This window comes from Nicotiana tomentosiformis, chromosome 9, assembly GCF_000390325.3.
Source record: "Nicotiana tomentosiformis chromosome 9, ASM39032v3, whole genome shotgun sequence".
Classification (NCBI taxonomy): domain Eukaryota; kingdom Viridiplantae; phylum Streptophyta; class Magnoliopsida; order Solanales; family Solanaceae; genus Nicotiana; species Nicotiana tomentosiformis.
In genome coordinates, this window is record NC_090820.1 from 9,872,187 (window position 1) to 9,887,976 (window position 15,790).

At 36.8% G+C, this 15,790-nt stretch overlaps 1 long non-coding RNA gene across 1 annotated transcript; it reads right to left on the reverse strand.

Annotated features, from left to right (window-relative positions):
• Positions 1–6,965: 6,965 nt before the first annotated feature.
• Positions 6,966–15,125, reverse strand: LOC108944804 (uncharacterized). Its single transcript, XR_011411185.1, has 2 exons — positions 10,845–15,125; positions 6,966–10,735 (listed from the first exon to the last, which is right to left on the reverse strand). It is a non-coding gene; the product is annotated as an uncharacterized lncRNA (long non-coding RNA).
• Between the last annotated feature and the right edge of the window lie 665 nt (positions 15,126–15,790).

The following is a 15,790-nucleotide window of genomic DNA, read 5'->3' on the forward strand; positions in this document are numbered from 1 at the left end:
GTATCGATACCTCACAGAGAGGCCCTCGGCTTCACTCAGTCATCAACCTCTCTAGTCTCTCGGGCTCTCGGAAATCACAAAGATCGAACCAAACAAAGATAACATAGTGTATCAATAAAAATCAAGAAGAGGCTGAGATATGATACGCAAGTAAAACCATGCAGTTAAATTTCTATAACACAGAGAGAGCATATAAATAGCAATAAGTTATTCAACTTTACAGTTTTACGGAATGGACCAAGTCCCAATTCCTATGGTGCACGCCCACACGCCCGTCAGCTAGCATGTGCGTCACCTCCAAAATACTCACATAATCCAATAATCCGGGGTTTCATACCCTCAAGACCAAATTTAAAACTGTTACTTACCTCAAACCACGCAAAGTTCTACTCTGCAATGCCTTTGCCCCTCGAATCAGTATCCAAATGCCCCGAATCAAGCCACAAGTAGAACAATACAATCAATATAGGCTAAAGGGATCGATTCCACAAGAAAAGAACTAAATTACAACCACAAATCCGAAATTTGCCCGAACCCGGCCCCCGAACCCACGTCTCGAAATCCGACAAAATTCACAAAACCCAAAAGCTCATTCACTCACGAGTCCAACCATACCAAATTTATCCAAATCTGATGTTAGAATCCCAATCAAAACCCAAAATCTTGGTTGAAGAACTTCTTCTCATTTTTTCCAATTTTTAACCCAAATCCGAAATTTAATGATAAAATTAATGATAGATTAGTGGGATATAACCAAAATCAAGTGTAGAATCATTATCCAATCGATGTCTCTGAAAATCCTTCGAAATCTCATCCAAATCCGAGCTCCCAAACTCAAGTTTTGATAAAAATGGCCAAACCCTCGTTTTTGAATCTTTATATCTGCCTAGTTTATTCCTTGTTCGCGAACGCGGTCAAAGCCTCGCGTTCATGTTGAACAAAAATAATGTTGACCAGAATTCCTCTTTCGCGAACGAGCGTGATCTTTCGCGAATGCGTACCTTTCACTGGCGGACTCTACACGAACGCGGGACTCTCTTCGCGAATGTGTAGGCTTAAATGCCTGAAGCTCCATCTACATGTTCCTCTCCGCGAACGCGAGGACCATGTCGCGAACGCGTAGCCTCAGGGTTCCACATCTTTGCAAACACGGGGAAAACATCGCGAACGCGAAGAGTAACTTAGCTGGGCTTCCCAAATGCCTTACACGAACGCGAGAATTCCCTCGCGAACGCGATGAAAAAAATGTCTGCAACAAAACACCAGAAAATTTGCTATCTTCCAAAGTCCAAAAGTGTTCCGTTAAGCATCCGAAACTCACCCGAGGCCCCCGGGACCTCAACCAAACATACCAACCAATCCTAAAATACCATACGAACTTAGTCGAGCCTTCGAATCACTGAAAACAACATCAAAACACCAATTACACCCGGATTCAAGCCTAAAGAACTTCTAAACTTTCAAATTTTACAAACAACGCCGAAACCTACCAAACCACGCCCGATTGACCTTAAACTTTGCACACAAGTCATATTCAACATTACGGACCTATTCCGACTTTCGGTATTAGAATCCGACCCTGATATCAAAAAGTCAATCCCCCGGTCAAACTTTCCAAAATTTACTTTCGCCATTTCAAACCTAAATTAGCTACAGACCTCATATTCGCAGTCTGAACATGCTCTTAAGTCTGAAATCACCCAACGGAGCTAATGGAACCGACGGAACTCTATTCTGGAGTCGTCTTCACACACTTACCACTACGGTCAAAAATTCTAAGACTTAAGCTTCTGTTTTAGGGACTAAGTATCCCAAAACACTCTGAAATCAAAAACAAGACCTCCGGGCAAGTCACATAAGCAGAAACAGATACGGAGAAAATAGTAAATAGGGAATAGGGGCTAGTACATTCAAAATAACTGGTCGGGTCATTACATCCCCCCTCCCTTTTAAAACAATCGTTCATCCTCGAACGAGCATAGAGACATACCTGAAGTAGTGAAAAGATGAAGATAACGGCTGCGCATATCGTTCTCGGTCTCCGAAGTCGCCTCCTCGACCGGCTGACCCCTCGACTGAACCATCACAGAAGCAATATTCTTCGACCTCAGCTTTCGAACCTGCCTATCTAAGATCGCCACCGGCTCCTCAACATAAGATAAATCCTTGTCCAACTGGACTAAGCTGAAATCCAACACGTGAGACGGATCATCGTGATACTTCCGGAGCATAGAAACATGGAATACTGGATGAATTCCTGCTAGAGTGGGAGGCAAGGCAAGCTCATAGGCAACCTCCCCAACACGTCGCAATACCTTAAATGGACCGATAAACCTCGGGCTGAGCTTGCCCTTCTTCCCGAACCTCATAACACCCTTCATGGGTGACACCCGAAGCAAGACTCGCTCTCCAATTATGAATGCAACATCGCGAACCATCCGATCCGCATAACTCTTCTGTCTGGACTGGGTCGTGCGTAGTCTATCCCGAATTACTCTAACCTGTCACACCTCCTTTTTCCCTATAGGGGGATGGGGATAAAGGAGTTTTTCCAATTGAAGTGACATTATTTGAATTTGGGATTATTTATTTATTCAGAGTCGCCACTCGAAATTATTTACGGTGTTCCGAGTCACCATTTATTTTTAAATCCCAAATCGAGGAAATTTTGACTCCGTTAAAAGTCTGCGCAACCAGAAGACCGGATAAGGAATTTTGTTAACCCGAAAAAAGGTGTTAGGCACTCCCGAGTTCCGTGGTTTTAGCACGGTCGCTTAATGATTTATACTTAGCTCTTTTAGTTAATTACTTATTTTAGGACCAATGTGTATTTTACCCTATACCGCTTTTAATTACTCGATTATTCGCATTTAAAGAATTATCTTAAGATGAGTTACGTGTACGTATACTCGTTTAGTTTTTAATGTGTGTCAAAAATCGTGTCACGCGTACGTGTACACAATTCACGACACTTAGTTTATTTAAGAAAAAAGGTTTGGGTTAAAGTGGCGCGAACGAGTATCTTGAATTTATTTTGAAAATCATAATTATGTCACGCAACCATGTACACAATCACGATGATAGTGTAAGTCGCGTCTAAAGCATTTTTTACGAATATTAAGACGTTTTAATTACTAAGATTGTTTGATCATGGTCACGCGAATATGTACCTTGGTTTTGTTTTGGCACCACAACTATGTCACGTGTGCGTGTACATAGTTATAATAATTAATTCAATTATGAGCACCTAAAGTTATGCTAAATACTCTATCTCATGTGGCTAAGTATAAAGGTCCAAGACTATGTGATATATTTGTTTGAATCAAATAGGGGCAGCTTATGTATGAACTGCCAAACAGATCTATATTTAAAAGGGCTTTGGGCCTGATAAGGCTGAGTCCAAATGGACTCTAGCCCAAGATGATATTGTCCATTATCTGGACCAGCTACTGAATTAATTTTTAAAAAAAAAGAATTTGGGCCTGTTTGAGTCCAATTGACTATGGCCTAGTGTATATTTAAAAAGCAGCTAAATGAATTCAGTCAAAACGCTTTGGGCCTGGTTACCATGGAGTCCAAATGACTCTGGCCCAATACAATGTTATTAAACTTTCGATCAATTAAACATATTTAATTCAGGAAGATTCGGGCCTAATAATGAGTTCAAATAACTCTGGCCCAATATTGATTTGTGGACCAATAAATAAAATTATCTAAAGAAATTTGGGCCTAGTGATAATGAGTCCAAGTGACTCTGCCCAATTCGTATTTATTTGAACGAGTTTAATGTTTGTAACAACAATTGCAAAATTTTCCTACTGTTTATCTTTTAAAACATAAGTTAAAAAGGAATTTTATGATATGCATACAATAAATCGAAATTTAGGTTGAATTTGGATAATTTTCTACTAATTGCTTAAGTCTTTATTTTCTTATTAACTTACGTTAAAGTGCTAAGTTTAAAACTCATTTGCATTTGAAAATTTAAAGTTTAAAGACCTTTAATCAACTTATTTTTATTTAACAGATAATTAGAATACAATTCTATGAACCCAATTGGTTTTGGGCCTGAGAATGTATTATGGTTACTGTCAAGTTTGCTTGTAAAATCCGACTTTTATGATTTTAAAAACTAATAGCATCATAATTACTATATTTGATTGTTTAACGACATAATAAAACTGCTAATTAAACTAGCACACTGCATAAGAGAAAAAAAACTAAATTATTACATCTTACTAACAAGGACAGTGAAAAAAATCTGCCTATTACTATTCTAACAAATTTTCTAAAAATGTTTTTTCTTGTTCTTACTATTACATATGAACGTGCAGACTTTATAAATGTATGAAAGCTTTAAACAGATTTTATAATCTTTTTAGAACACTTTAACATTATAGCTAATATACCTTAAACAGCCTAAAATATTGTAAATAATTAACTATTCATGAATTTACACACAATTCTTAAACATACAACTTTTACTAACAACGATTTGTGTAATAACTTAACTTAAGCATAAAGTCATATTCAAACCAACCACAAACTTCAATAAACAGCAAAAGAATCATGATAAAATAGAATGAAACTTTACATTTGTTAAGAGAGTACCTTGATAGCAAACAAACAGACAACTAAAAGAAAATAAATCTCTGAACTTGAATAAAACAGCAACAGTGAAACCCAGCAGAATAAGAAAGATGACCAGATTTTAAAATAGGAAAGGAATGTATTTTTTTATTCTGAAAGATCAAAGTTGATTTTCAAAAGTTTTTCTTTTGAAAGAGAGCTAAATCTTATGGCAGTCTAGAAATATTTCTGTGTGTTGTAAGTGTGTATAGCTATTTCAATCTGTATTCAGGTATAAGTAAAAATGTGGATTATTTTCAGCTCTGTAAAGGTGTATATTGTCCGCCCTTATAATGAAAATGGAAGAGTGTATTTATAGAGTAAAGGAGTGAAAAGGGATAAGAATTAGGGTATAACAGAATCTACCAGAAATCCCTATAAATTAGGAAAATGGCATCTTTTTTAACAGAAATGGACAGCTGTCCAATTTCTAGTACCTTACTTATCTCAAAAAATGGACAAGTGTCCAATTTTTGGATATTTTTGGATCTTATCCCTATTTTCCTACTCAACATTGGGACAGTTGTCCCTATTCTAGAAGTTTCTAGTATTTTCTGAATACTTTTCAGAATTAAGATTCCAAAACTGACCCTTAAGGGTCTTAGAATTACCTCATAACCAAGTCTGAGTCAGGTGACTCTTGGCCTAAGGACTTGGGCGCTTAAGCTTTTTAACAAAGCTATGGGCCAAATAGAACGAGCCACTTTAGTGAGGCCCAGTTCTTAACAATTACTTAAACAAACAGTAACAAATAAAAAATAATGGCAATTAATTTAACAAAAATAAATAAATAAGTAATACTAAAAATAAACTCAGAACTAATAATAAAAATAAAATATATAATGATAATAAAATAAATAAATAAAACAGAAAGCAAAAAGGAAAAATAAATTAATCTGCAGTGTTTTTTAATTTATCTTAATTAAATCTGTTTAATTTCTTAATTAGTTTAAGCAACATAAATAATAATAAATAAAAACAGTAACAACAATAAAACATGCAATAATAAAAAGGAAGAAAACAGAATGGAAAATAATATATATATATATATATATATATATATATATATATATCTAGCCGTGAAAAAACCATCGTGCCAAGACTCCCATCTGGGATCTGAGATCCTTGATGGGAGATCTTGACAGGAGGATTTTTTGGACGGACTAGGTTGGATTTAGGGTTTTGAAAAATAGATCTAGGGTTTCGGAGACCCTAGATCTAAGATCTATGATTATTGGTGGGGTTTGGATTTGGTTGGTGAAATGAGGTTTAGGAGAGTGAGAGGAAGGTATGAGGTGATTTTGAGTGGGTTTAGAGTTCCACTGCCGCCGTAGACGTTAGGGTTTCGGCCCTTTTTTAGGTGTAAGATTATTAGTTTTTATGGGGTTTTTGGGGTGAGGATTTGTGAGATGGGGTTTAGGAGGAGTATCGGAGAGAGTGGGATTGATTTGGGGTGGTTTTAGGCTTTGCTGCCACCTTAGGCGATTCCCGGCGGCGGCGTGGGAGGAGAATTCTAGGGCGGCTAGGGTTTGGTGGTGGTTATGGGTGGAGATGGCGGCTAGGGTTTGGGGTGTTAGGGCGGCTGATAGAGAGATGTGAAAGAGTGGGGTGAGTTTCGGACCGTTAGATCTATCAAAGATCAACGGGCTGGATTGATTGGTGCCAAACGCGCGTTAATCACTAGCCCAGTCCGATTTTAGTTTAGTCAAAACCCTTTTTGTTTAATTAATTTTAAAATCTAATTAATTTTAATTAATATCTAAATTAAACACTAAATTACCTTAGGTTATAAAATTACACTAATTATCTATTTGCATTATTTACATAATTAGTCAATCTTAAGTTATTTTTTTAAAAGAAACATTACTAGTTTTAATATTGAAACTAAAAAGTGTCAAACATAAACGATTTTTGTGATTTTATTTTAATAATATCATTAAGCTATGTAATTAAATTAAAAACCTAATAATGCAAGATGATGAATGTTTAAAATATTTTTTGTTAGTTTTCATAACTTTAAAAATGAAAAATGCGACTAAAAATGAAAATAATTCCAAATAAATACCAAAAAATTCTAAAATAATCTTAAAATAAATAGGACTAATTTATTTATTAATATTGTAGGAATATTTTTATAGGGTAAAAATGACATGCTCACATCTGTCCCTCTTTACTCGCAAACACGAAGAGTTCTCGGGCAAAGACAAAGTGAGCAGTCACGAACAAATTTTACCCGTTTTGATACTCCATGGAAAGCATTTTATAAAAGTTTGACTAAACCTTGCTTCAAAGGTTGCCTACATATCCTTGGCTATAAAGGAATCAGGTCAGTGTAGTTCTGGAAATTTTGGTAGCTGGGACTACCGGAAAGCTGTGATTTCACTGCTATTGTTGTTGTTACTGCTGCTGAGCTCCTTATTACACCAAAGTAAAAAATGACGAAAACTAACTAAGCCTATCGGCTACGAGTTACAAGATTCCTATTTGTAAATTTTCGAAGCTTGATCTTGAGTCTTGGCTGGTTCTTTATGGAGACTCTAATATGAATCTTGATGCTTGTAGACCACATGTGCTGGTTCAATCTTTTTCATCTTTTCGGATCAAGACAGGACATACAAAACTGGTGACTTCAATCTTGTCTTGAGCAATCCACATCCTCTCCACTTCTGTACTTTGGGTTCAGCTTTTCCTCTTCTTCTTTTCTTTTATTCTGGATTAAGACTTCTTCTTTTGGTCGTCTCGAACCTAGTGTTTTAAGGTATAACCTGCTCAGGAATCAAAACAAACAAACGAAATTTTCTGCCCCAGTTTTAACTAGAAAAATTTAGTGAGTTATTGTAACAAAATTCTACACGACTTCATTATTGAAAGCGGTAAAAGGCGGGAATGGTTTACCCAAAGTAAATGTAGACTAGGGAGTAGAGACCCTATGTCTAAAAGTGAAATCTACTAGGGAGTGGAGACCCTATATTGGAAAGTCATCAGGTTATGCTGGCATCAACTAGGGAGTGGGATCCTATGTTGAAAAGTCACCAGGTTATGTCGGCATCAACTAGGGAGTGAAACCCTATGTTGGAAACTCATCAGGTTATGCTGGCATCAACTAGGAATGGGACCCTATGTTGGAAACTCATCAGGTTATGCTGGCATAAACTAGGAGTGGGACCCTATATTGAAAAGTCATCAGGTTTTGCTGGCATCACCTAGGGAGTGGGACCCTATGTTGGAAAGTCATCAGGTTATACTGGCATCAACTAGGGAGTGGGACCCTATGTTGGCATCAACTAGGGAATAAAAGACCCTATGTTGGCATCAGGTTATGCTGGCATCAATTAGGGAGTAGTGACCTTATGTTGGCATCAGGTTATGCTGGCATCAACTAGGGAGTGGGACCCTATGTTGGAAAGTCATCAGGTTATGCTGGTATCAACTAGGGAGTGGGACCCTATGTTGGAATCAACTTGGGAATGCAGGACTCTGTGTTGGCATCAGGTTATGCTGGCATCAACTAGGGAGTGGGACCCTATGTTGGCATCAACTAGGGAATGGAAGACCCTATGTTGGCATCAGGTTATGCTGGCATTAACTAGAGAGTGGCGACCTTATGTTGGCATCAGGTTATACTAGCATCAACTAGGGAGTGGGATCCTATATTGGAAAGGCATCAACTAGGGAATGGAAGCCCTATGTTGGAAAAGGCGAAACTAGGGATTGGAGGCCCTATACCACCTTAACATCATTTCTTCTTTTATTTTCAGAGAATAAGTGAATGCGGGGAAGAATTTGGATGAGTCTTCCCTTTTGAAGTTGCTTTTGCAAAGCTGTTTCTAGCCCTTGCGCAATTTCTTTTGGTTGCCCCTGCTTCTTGCAAGGTTGCTTTCGGGTTGCACCTCTTTCCTGTTTTCTTCAAACAAAGAACAATTTGTCAGTTTGAAACGATAGTTGGTTTTGTGGCCTTAATTATTTTGGTCACTTGATCTCGGCCCGTCTTTTTGACGAAGACCTCAACTGCTTGCTGGCTCGCTGGGGATAGGTTTCATTTCTAACCCTGAAGATCTGGATTCTTCCAAAACTTTATCAGGGCGGTTAATCACGTGGGACTTAACTTTCTTTTGCCTTTGCAGCATTTTGACTTTGATCCATTTCCTTTCGGGAATTCTTGATTTCAAGGCATCAGCCATCTTGGCCAGTCGACTCGATGAACCTGTCGAGGCTAGGTGCTTTTGCGTGCTAGCTTGTATTAAGCGAGAACCTTGTAAATCAGTCTTGTCACCCTTTCTTTGTCTTAATTTAGAATAGAATTAGACCGAAAGGGATTGAGAGAAAATAAACGACGGAATGGATAAAAGAATTTAGACAAGAGGTATCCCTTTCGGGGAAAGGAAAGAAGGACTTATCTGGAGTGTATGCGGACTTCAATGAATATGACATGCCTTTTGGACTGGATGCCTTATCTGTGCGAACCGTCCAACTCTCAGAAATCCATCATAACTTATACCTCAAGATTGAGAAACCTTGCTCAGGACTGTGTCCATGTCAGTGACCAATTATCCTCTTTTCTATCAGTGGTGCCCTTTGAGGGTTTTCACCAGCTAACCTCTCTCATTTCTCTTCTCACCATCGCCTTGTAGTGCTTTTTGTGAGTTTTCACTAACGACACTCTCTCATTTTCAATTTCTCTTCTTACCATCGCCCTATGGTACCCGTGTGGGTTTTCACTGATAAGACTCTCTCATTTTGGTCGCATCAAACCCAAGTAACTATTTGTTTTTTTTTTTTTTTGGCAAATTATACTACTAGGCATGCCTAGTAGCTATTTTATTAATAATAATAAAATAAAAGAAAGAAAGAAACCACATAGGAAGAGTACAAAATAAGGGGGAGAATAGCACCAGTAATGTTGCCTGTATGCCTTGGCTATATAGTCACTCCTCTGCGCCTCTCATTGTCTTATGATGGCAACCTCATGTAGAGGATCATGGTGTAGCTGCCGACAAAGTCTCACAAGGGCATATAATCTCATAGCCGTTTGGATATCTTTCCAAAGGCATAGGACTAAAGCAACACAAACTAGGCTAAACCTTACCTTACTAATCCTATCGAGGCATAAAATAGCCTCACCTACTAGCATGCATGTAAAAAGTAAGAACTAGAAAGCACCAAATATTCTATGATCATCACAGAGTGTATAACATACTCTATGATGATATTACAAATGACTATACTAATAAAGTGATAGAATAAAATGTAGTATGAATTAAAGTCTTGTCCCTTCTTGCCCAAACTTGTAACTTCTTCAAGTTGTAATTCCTTTTCATCTTCTCCACACCTCTTTAAAATGTCTTCAAAATTCATGACTTCTTTTTTGAACGATTGGATCTTGTAGATGTAGTTGGGGAAACTTGTTTTTGTTTTTCAACTCTCATTGGAAGTCGCCTAATATTTACTTCCTCATTCAACTTGTCGTCCCAACTCTTCTTCCTTGTATGGGTCTTCTTACTTTGTCCACTATGCATAGGTGATAAATCACCTTTTTTGACTGCCTCTGCCTGGCATTGTTGCAATATTGCATCTTCCTCTCCATCCTCATAAACATCCCTTCCCACATTCACTGGAAGTGGCAAGATTTGATCAAGACCCTGTTTCATCAATACATTCCCATCGTGCGTATTTGCCAAAGTTAACTTGTTTTGTTGTAGTTCTATGCCTTGTATCTTATTCTTGTTCTTACCCACACGACCAGTGCTAAAAGCAGAAAGGTTTAGCGAGTTTAGAGGTTTGGAACTTACCATCGTGTCTAGTAATTTTCTGTCCTCCAAAGTGATCAGTGGTGCATTTAAATCCTGCTGCTGCTTTCCAGCCTTCGAAGGCAATATTAAAGCAGCTGACATGGTTGCATTTTGTTGCTGTTGTCTAGCACTCGACAGTGCTGCTGCTAATTCTTTCTATTGTTGTTCAGTGTTTGAAGTTGATATTACTGCATCTGGCAAGTTTGCAATTTGCTGCTACTGTTCAATAACTGATGGTATTGTTGTATATTGATCCTCCACAAAGGTAGCAGCTGGTGTGATTGTACTACTCTGCTGCTGTCCAGGCCTAATTTGTGCTGCATTTTTCAACAGAGAAGCACCTATTGTGCTTGTTCCTATATGTTGTTGTCCAGTTTTAGGCACAAAAATTGATGCTTTTGCATTGAGTTTGCTGCTGGAACTTACCATCGTAGAGCTGCCAATTTTTGGCAAAGATGGTGATCCAATGAAAAGCACACCCTCATTTTCACTATCTTGATCATCTTCCTCAGTCGAGTTCCCAGCATATTCATAACCCCAGTCCTCTTCATCATCATCCTCGCGTTGGTCTGCCCAGAACTTAGATTTGATAACCATCCCCCTAACATTTGCCTATGTAAATTCGTTGTTATTTCCAGAGGACAACATCAACTGCCCTTTCTCACCTCCATATTCACCACAGAACAAAACTGAGGTGTTCAAAGTGACTATTGGTTGTTTAACCATATTAGTTTGCTTACTGGTGTTCATGATATCAAAGAAACGACGCACTAACATGGGCCTAGGGAATATGAGCTATTGATTTCTCAAACCCCGACCAAAACCTGTATAACCCGTTATTTCCTCCAAGGTGGGAGTGAGCTCGAAGTTTGAAAAACGGAAGACATTACGGACAGGATCCCAAAAGGTCACTAAAGCCTTGATTAGATCATTTCGTGGCTTAACTTTTATGATATCAGTGAGAGCACCACAGATGTTCGACTACCCAGTCTTGACCCTTTTTGTCTAAATCATACCACAACATTTGGAGCTGTAGTGGAGCTTGCTCTATGGCGTTCAACGGTGGATTCTGGACGGTATTCATTATGTATCTGTGAGCGGGTAGGATTAAAGGTTGACTCTAATTTTGAAAGACAAGACCAACAGACTCTTTTTGCAAGAACAGGTTTTTAATTTTTTAAAGAAAAATCACCTAAAGGATGGATATTTGTGCAACATCGACCAGAACGGTCGTTTTTGTAATAGTGGCCCCTTCTTACTCTTGAACAAAGTTTTGAGGCCGAAGTAAGGCACTTTTCTGGGAAAAAATGTTTATTTATTGACAGACATGTCTGTTCTTAGCGAAAACAGCACTTTGACAATGTAAGGTGTTCTAAGGCTATCCCGGTAAGAACGACGCAAGACTTAACCGAAGCTGGGTCGGTTTTATTTTTTGACATACTTTATTTATTTGTTTAGAAAAATTGGGGACGGTACCGATAAGATTTGCTTACGTATCTCACATCTGGTGAGAATCAGACCCGCGTAGTTCGGTCAGTTTTGACATAATTGGAAAAAGCATGATATTGACTCACTTTCATTTTTGAAATACATTTTCTTTTTCTTTCTCTCTTTTGTTTTTTCAAAAATTTTGGCAGAGTTTTGAGGCATTTTCAAATACAGGGATTTTCAAACCAGGGTGAATTTGCTATTCTACCTCACTCTTGGTTTTTCTGTTATTTTCTTTTCTTAACCGGTCAACACACAAGTCGAAACAAATAAATGCACACGTAGCAGGTAAAATGCATCAGGATGGTCTTTCATTTAGGGTACACCTGTCCTAGACGGACCCAACCCCTGTGTTAAGTCCCCTAAGTCAAATGCACGTGATGCAAATAATCGTTCCTACTAGGGATCCGGCATGAGGTTTTGTTATTCTAGGTTTAAAACTGGAGATGTGTTCTAGACCTGGCTTACCCGAGCGGACAACTCGAGCCGAGGTGGGAGCGACGTACCGGGAGCACGAAAGTCTACCCGGCCTAGTGGCTGATCCATCCTCGTTCTATTTTGGTACGACCTCTAACAGAAAGACGGGCCACGCGAACGTGTGCACCATTTTTTAGAAGACTCGGAAGGGAGGCGAAAGAAGGCAGTTTAAATACAATTCAAATAATATCAAAGCGGTAAATAAGTAGAAATTAGCACATTAGGCCCATAAGAACAATAATATCACAATTAAAAAAGCCGAGTAAGAATCATATTTTAAAAGCTCGAATTCTTGAACCCTGAACCAAATATTCTAGGTTCAATCCCCAGTAGAGTCGCCAGAGTTGTCACACCTCCTTTTTCCCTATAGGGGGATGCGAATAAAAGAGTTTTTCCAATTGAAGTGATATTTTTTGAATTTGGGATTATTTATTTATTCAGAGTCGCCACTCGAAATTACTTATGGTGTTCAGAGTCACCATTTATTTTTAAATCCCAAATCGAGGAAATTTTGACTCCGTTAAAAGTCTGCGCAACTAGAAGATCGGGTAAGGAATTCTGTTAACCAGGGAGAAGGTATTAGGTACTCCCGAGTTTTGTAATTTTAGCACTGTCGCTTAATGATTTATACTTAGCTCTTTTTAGTTAATTACTTATTTTAGGACCTATGTGTATTTTACCCTATACCGCTTTTAATTACTCGAATATTCGTATTTAAAGAATTATCTTAAGACGAGTTACACGTACGTATACTCGTTTAGTTTTTAATGTGTGTCAAAAATCGTGTCATGCGTACATGTACACAATTCACGACACTTAGTTTATTTAAGAAAAAAATGTTTGGGTCAAAGTCGCGCGAACACTACCTTGAATTTATTTTGAAAATCGTAATTATGTCACGCGACCATGTACATAATCACGATGATAGATTAAGTCGCGTCTAAAGCATTTTCTATGAATATTAAGGCATTTTAATTACTAAGATTGTTTGACCATGATCACGCGAATATGTACCTTGGTTTTGTTTTGGCACCACAACTATATCACGCATGCGTGTACATAATTGTAATAATTAATTCAATTATGAGTACCTAAAGTTATGCTAAATACTTTATGTCATGTGACTAAGTGTAAAGGTCCAAGACTATGTGATATATTTGTTTGAATCAAATAGGGGCAGCTTATGTATGAACTGCCAAATAGATCTATATTTAAAAGGGCTTTGGGCCTGATAAGGCTGAGTCCAAATGGACTCTGGCCCGAGATGATATTATCCATTATCTGGACCAGCTACTGAATTAATTTTAAAAAAAAAGAATTTGGGCATGTTTGAGTCCAATTGACTCTGGCCCAGTGTATATTTAAAAAGCAGCTAAATGAATTCAGTCAAAACGCTTTGGGCCTGGTTACCATGTAGTCCAAATGACTCTGTCCCAATACAATGTTATTAAACATTCGATCAATTAAACATATTTAATTCACGAAGATTCGGGCCTAATAATGAGTCCAAATGACTCTGACCCAATATTCATTTGTGGACCAATAAATGAAATTATCTAAAGAAATTTGGGCCTGGTGATAATGAGTCCAAGTGGCTCTGGCCCAATTCGTATTTATTTGAACGAGTTTAATGTTTGTAACAGCAATTGCAAAATGTTCCTACTGTTTATCTTTTAAAACAGAAGTTAAAAAGGAATATTGTGATATGCATAAAATAAATCGAAATTTAGGTTGAATTTGGATAATTTCCTACTTATTGCCTAAGTCTTCATTTTCTTATTAACTTGTGTTAAAGTGATAAGTTAAAAACTCATTTGTATTTGAAAATTTAAAGTGTAAAGACCTTTAATCAACTCATTTTTATTTAACAGAAAATTAGAATACAATTCCATGAACCCAATTGGTGTTGGGCCTGAAAATATATTATGGTTACTGTCAAGTTTGCTTGTAAAATCTGACTTTTATGATTTTAAAAACTAATAGCATCAAAATTACTATATTTGATTGTTTAACTACATAATAAAACTGCTAATTAAACTAGCACATTGCATAAGAGAAAAAAAAACTAAATTATTACATCTTACTAACATGGACAGTGGTAAAAATCTGCCTATTACTATTCTAACAAATTTTCTAAAAATGCTTCTTCTTGTTCTTACTATTACATATGAACGTGCAGATTTTATGAATGTATGAAAGCTTTAAATAGATTTTATAATCTTTTTAGAACACTTTAACATTATAGCTAATATACCTTAAACAACCTAGTAAATAATTAACTCTTCATGAATTTACACACAATTCTTAAACATACAACTTTTACTAACAACGATTTATGTAATAACTTAACTTAAGCATAAAGTCATATTCAAACCAATCACAAACTTCAATAAACAGCAAAAGAATCATGATAAAACAGAATAAAACTTTATATTTGTTAAGAGAGTACCTTGATAGTAGCAAACAAATAGACAGCTAAAAGAAAATAAATCTCTGAACTTGAGTAAAACAGCAACAGTGAAACCTAGCAGAATAAGAAAGATGACCAGATTTTAAAATAGGAAAGGAATGTATTTTTTGATTCTGAAAGATCAAAGTTGATTTTCAGAAGTTTTTCTTTTGAAAGAGAGCTAAATCTTAAGGCGGTCTAGAAATATTTCTGTGTGTTGTAAGTGTGTATAGCTATTTCAGTCTGTATTCAGGTGTAAGTAAAAATGTGGATTTTTTTCAGCTCTGTAAAGGTGTATATTGTCCGCCCTTATAATGAAAATAGAAGAGTGTATTTATAGAGTAAAGGAGTGAAAAGGGATAAGAATTAGGGTACAAAAGAATCTGCTAGAATTCCCTATAAGTTAGGGAAATGGCATCTTTCTTAACTGAAATGTTTTCTAGTACCTTCCTTATCTCAGAAAATGGACAAGTGTCTAATTTTTGAATATTTTTGGATCTTATCCCTATTTTTCTACTCATCATTGGGACAATTGTCCCTATTCTAGAAGTTTCTAGTATTTTCTATATAATTTTCAGAATTAGGATTCCAAAACAGACCCTTAAGGGTCTTTGAATTACCTCAGAACCAAGTTGGTTCTAGGCCTGAGTCAGATGACTCTTGTCCTAAGGGCTTGGGCTCTTAAGCTTTTTAGCAAAGCTATGGGCTAAATAGAACGTGCCACTTTAGTGAGGCCCAGTTCTTAACAATTACTTAAACAAACAGTAACAAATAAAAAATAATGGCAATTAACTTAACAAAAATAAATAAAGCAGTAATACTAAAAATAAACGCAGAACTAATAATAAAAATAAAACATATAATGATAATAAAATAAATAAATAAAACAAAAAGCAAAAAGGAAAAATAAATTAATCTACAGTGTTTTTTAATTTATCTTAATTAAATATATTTAATT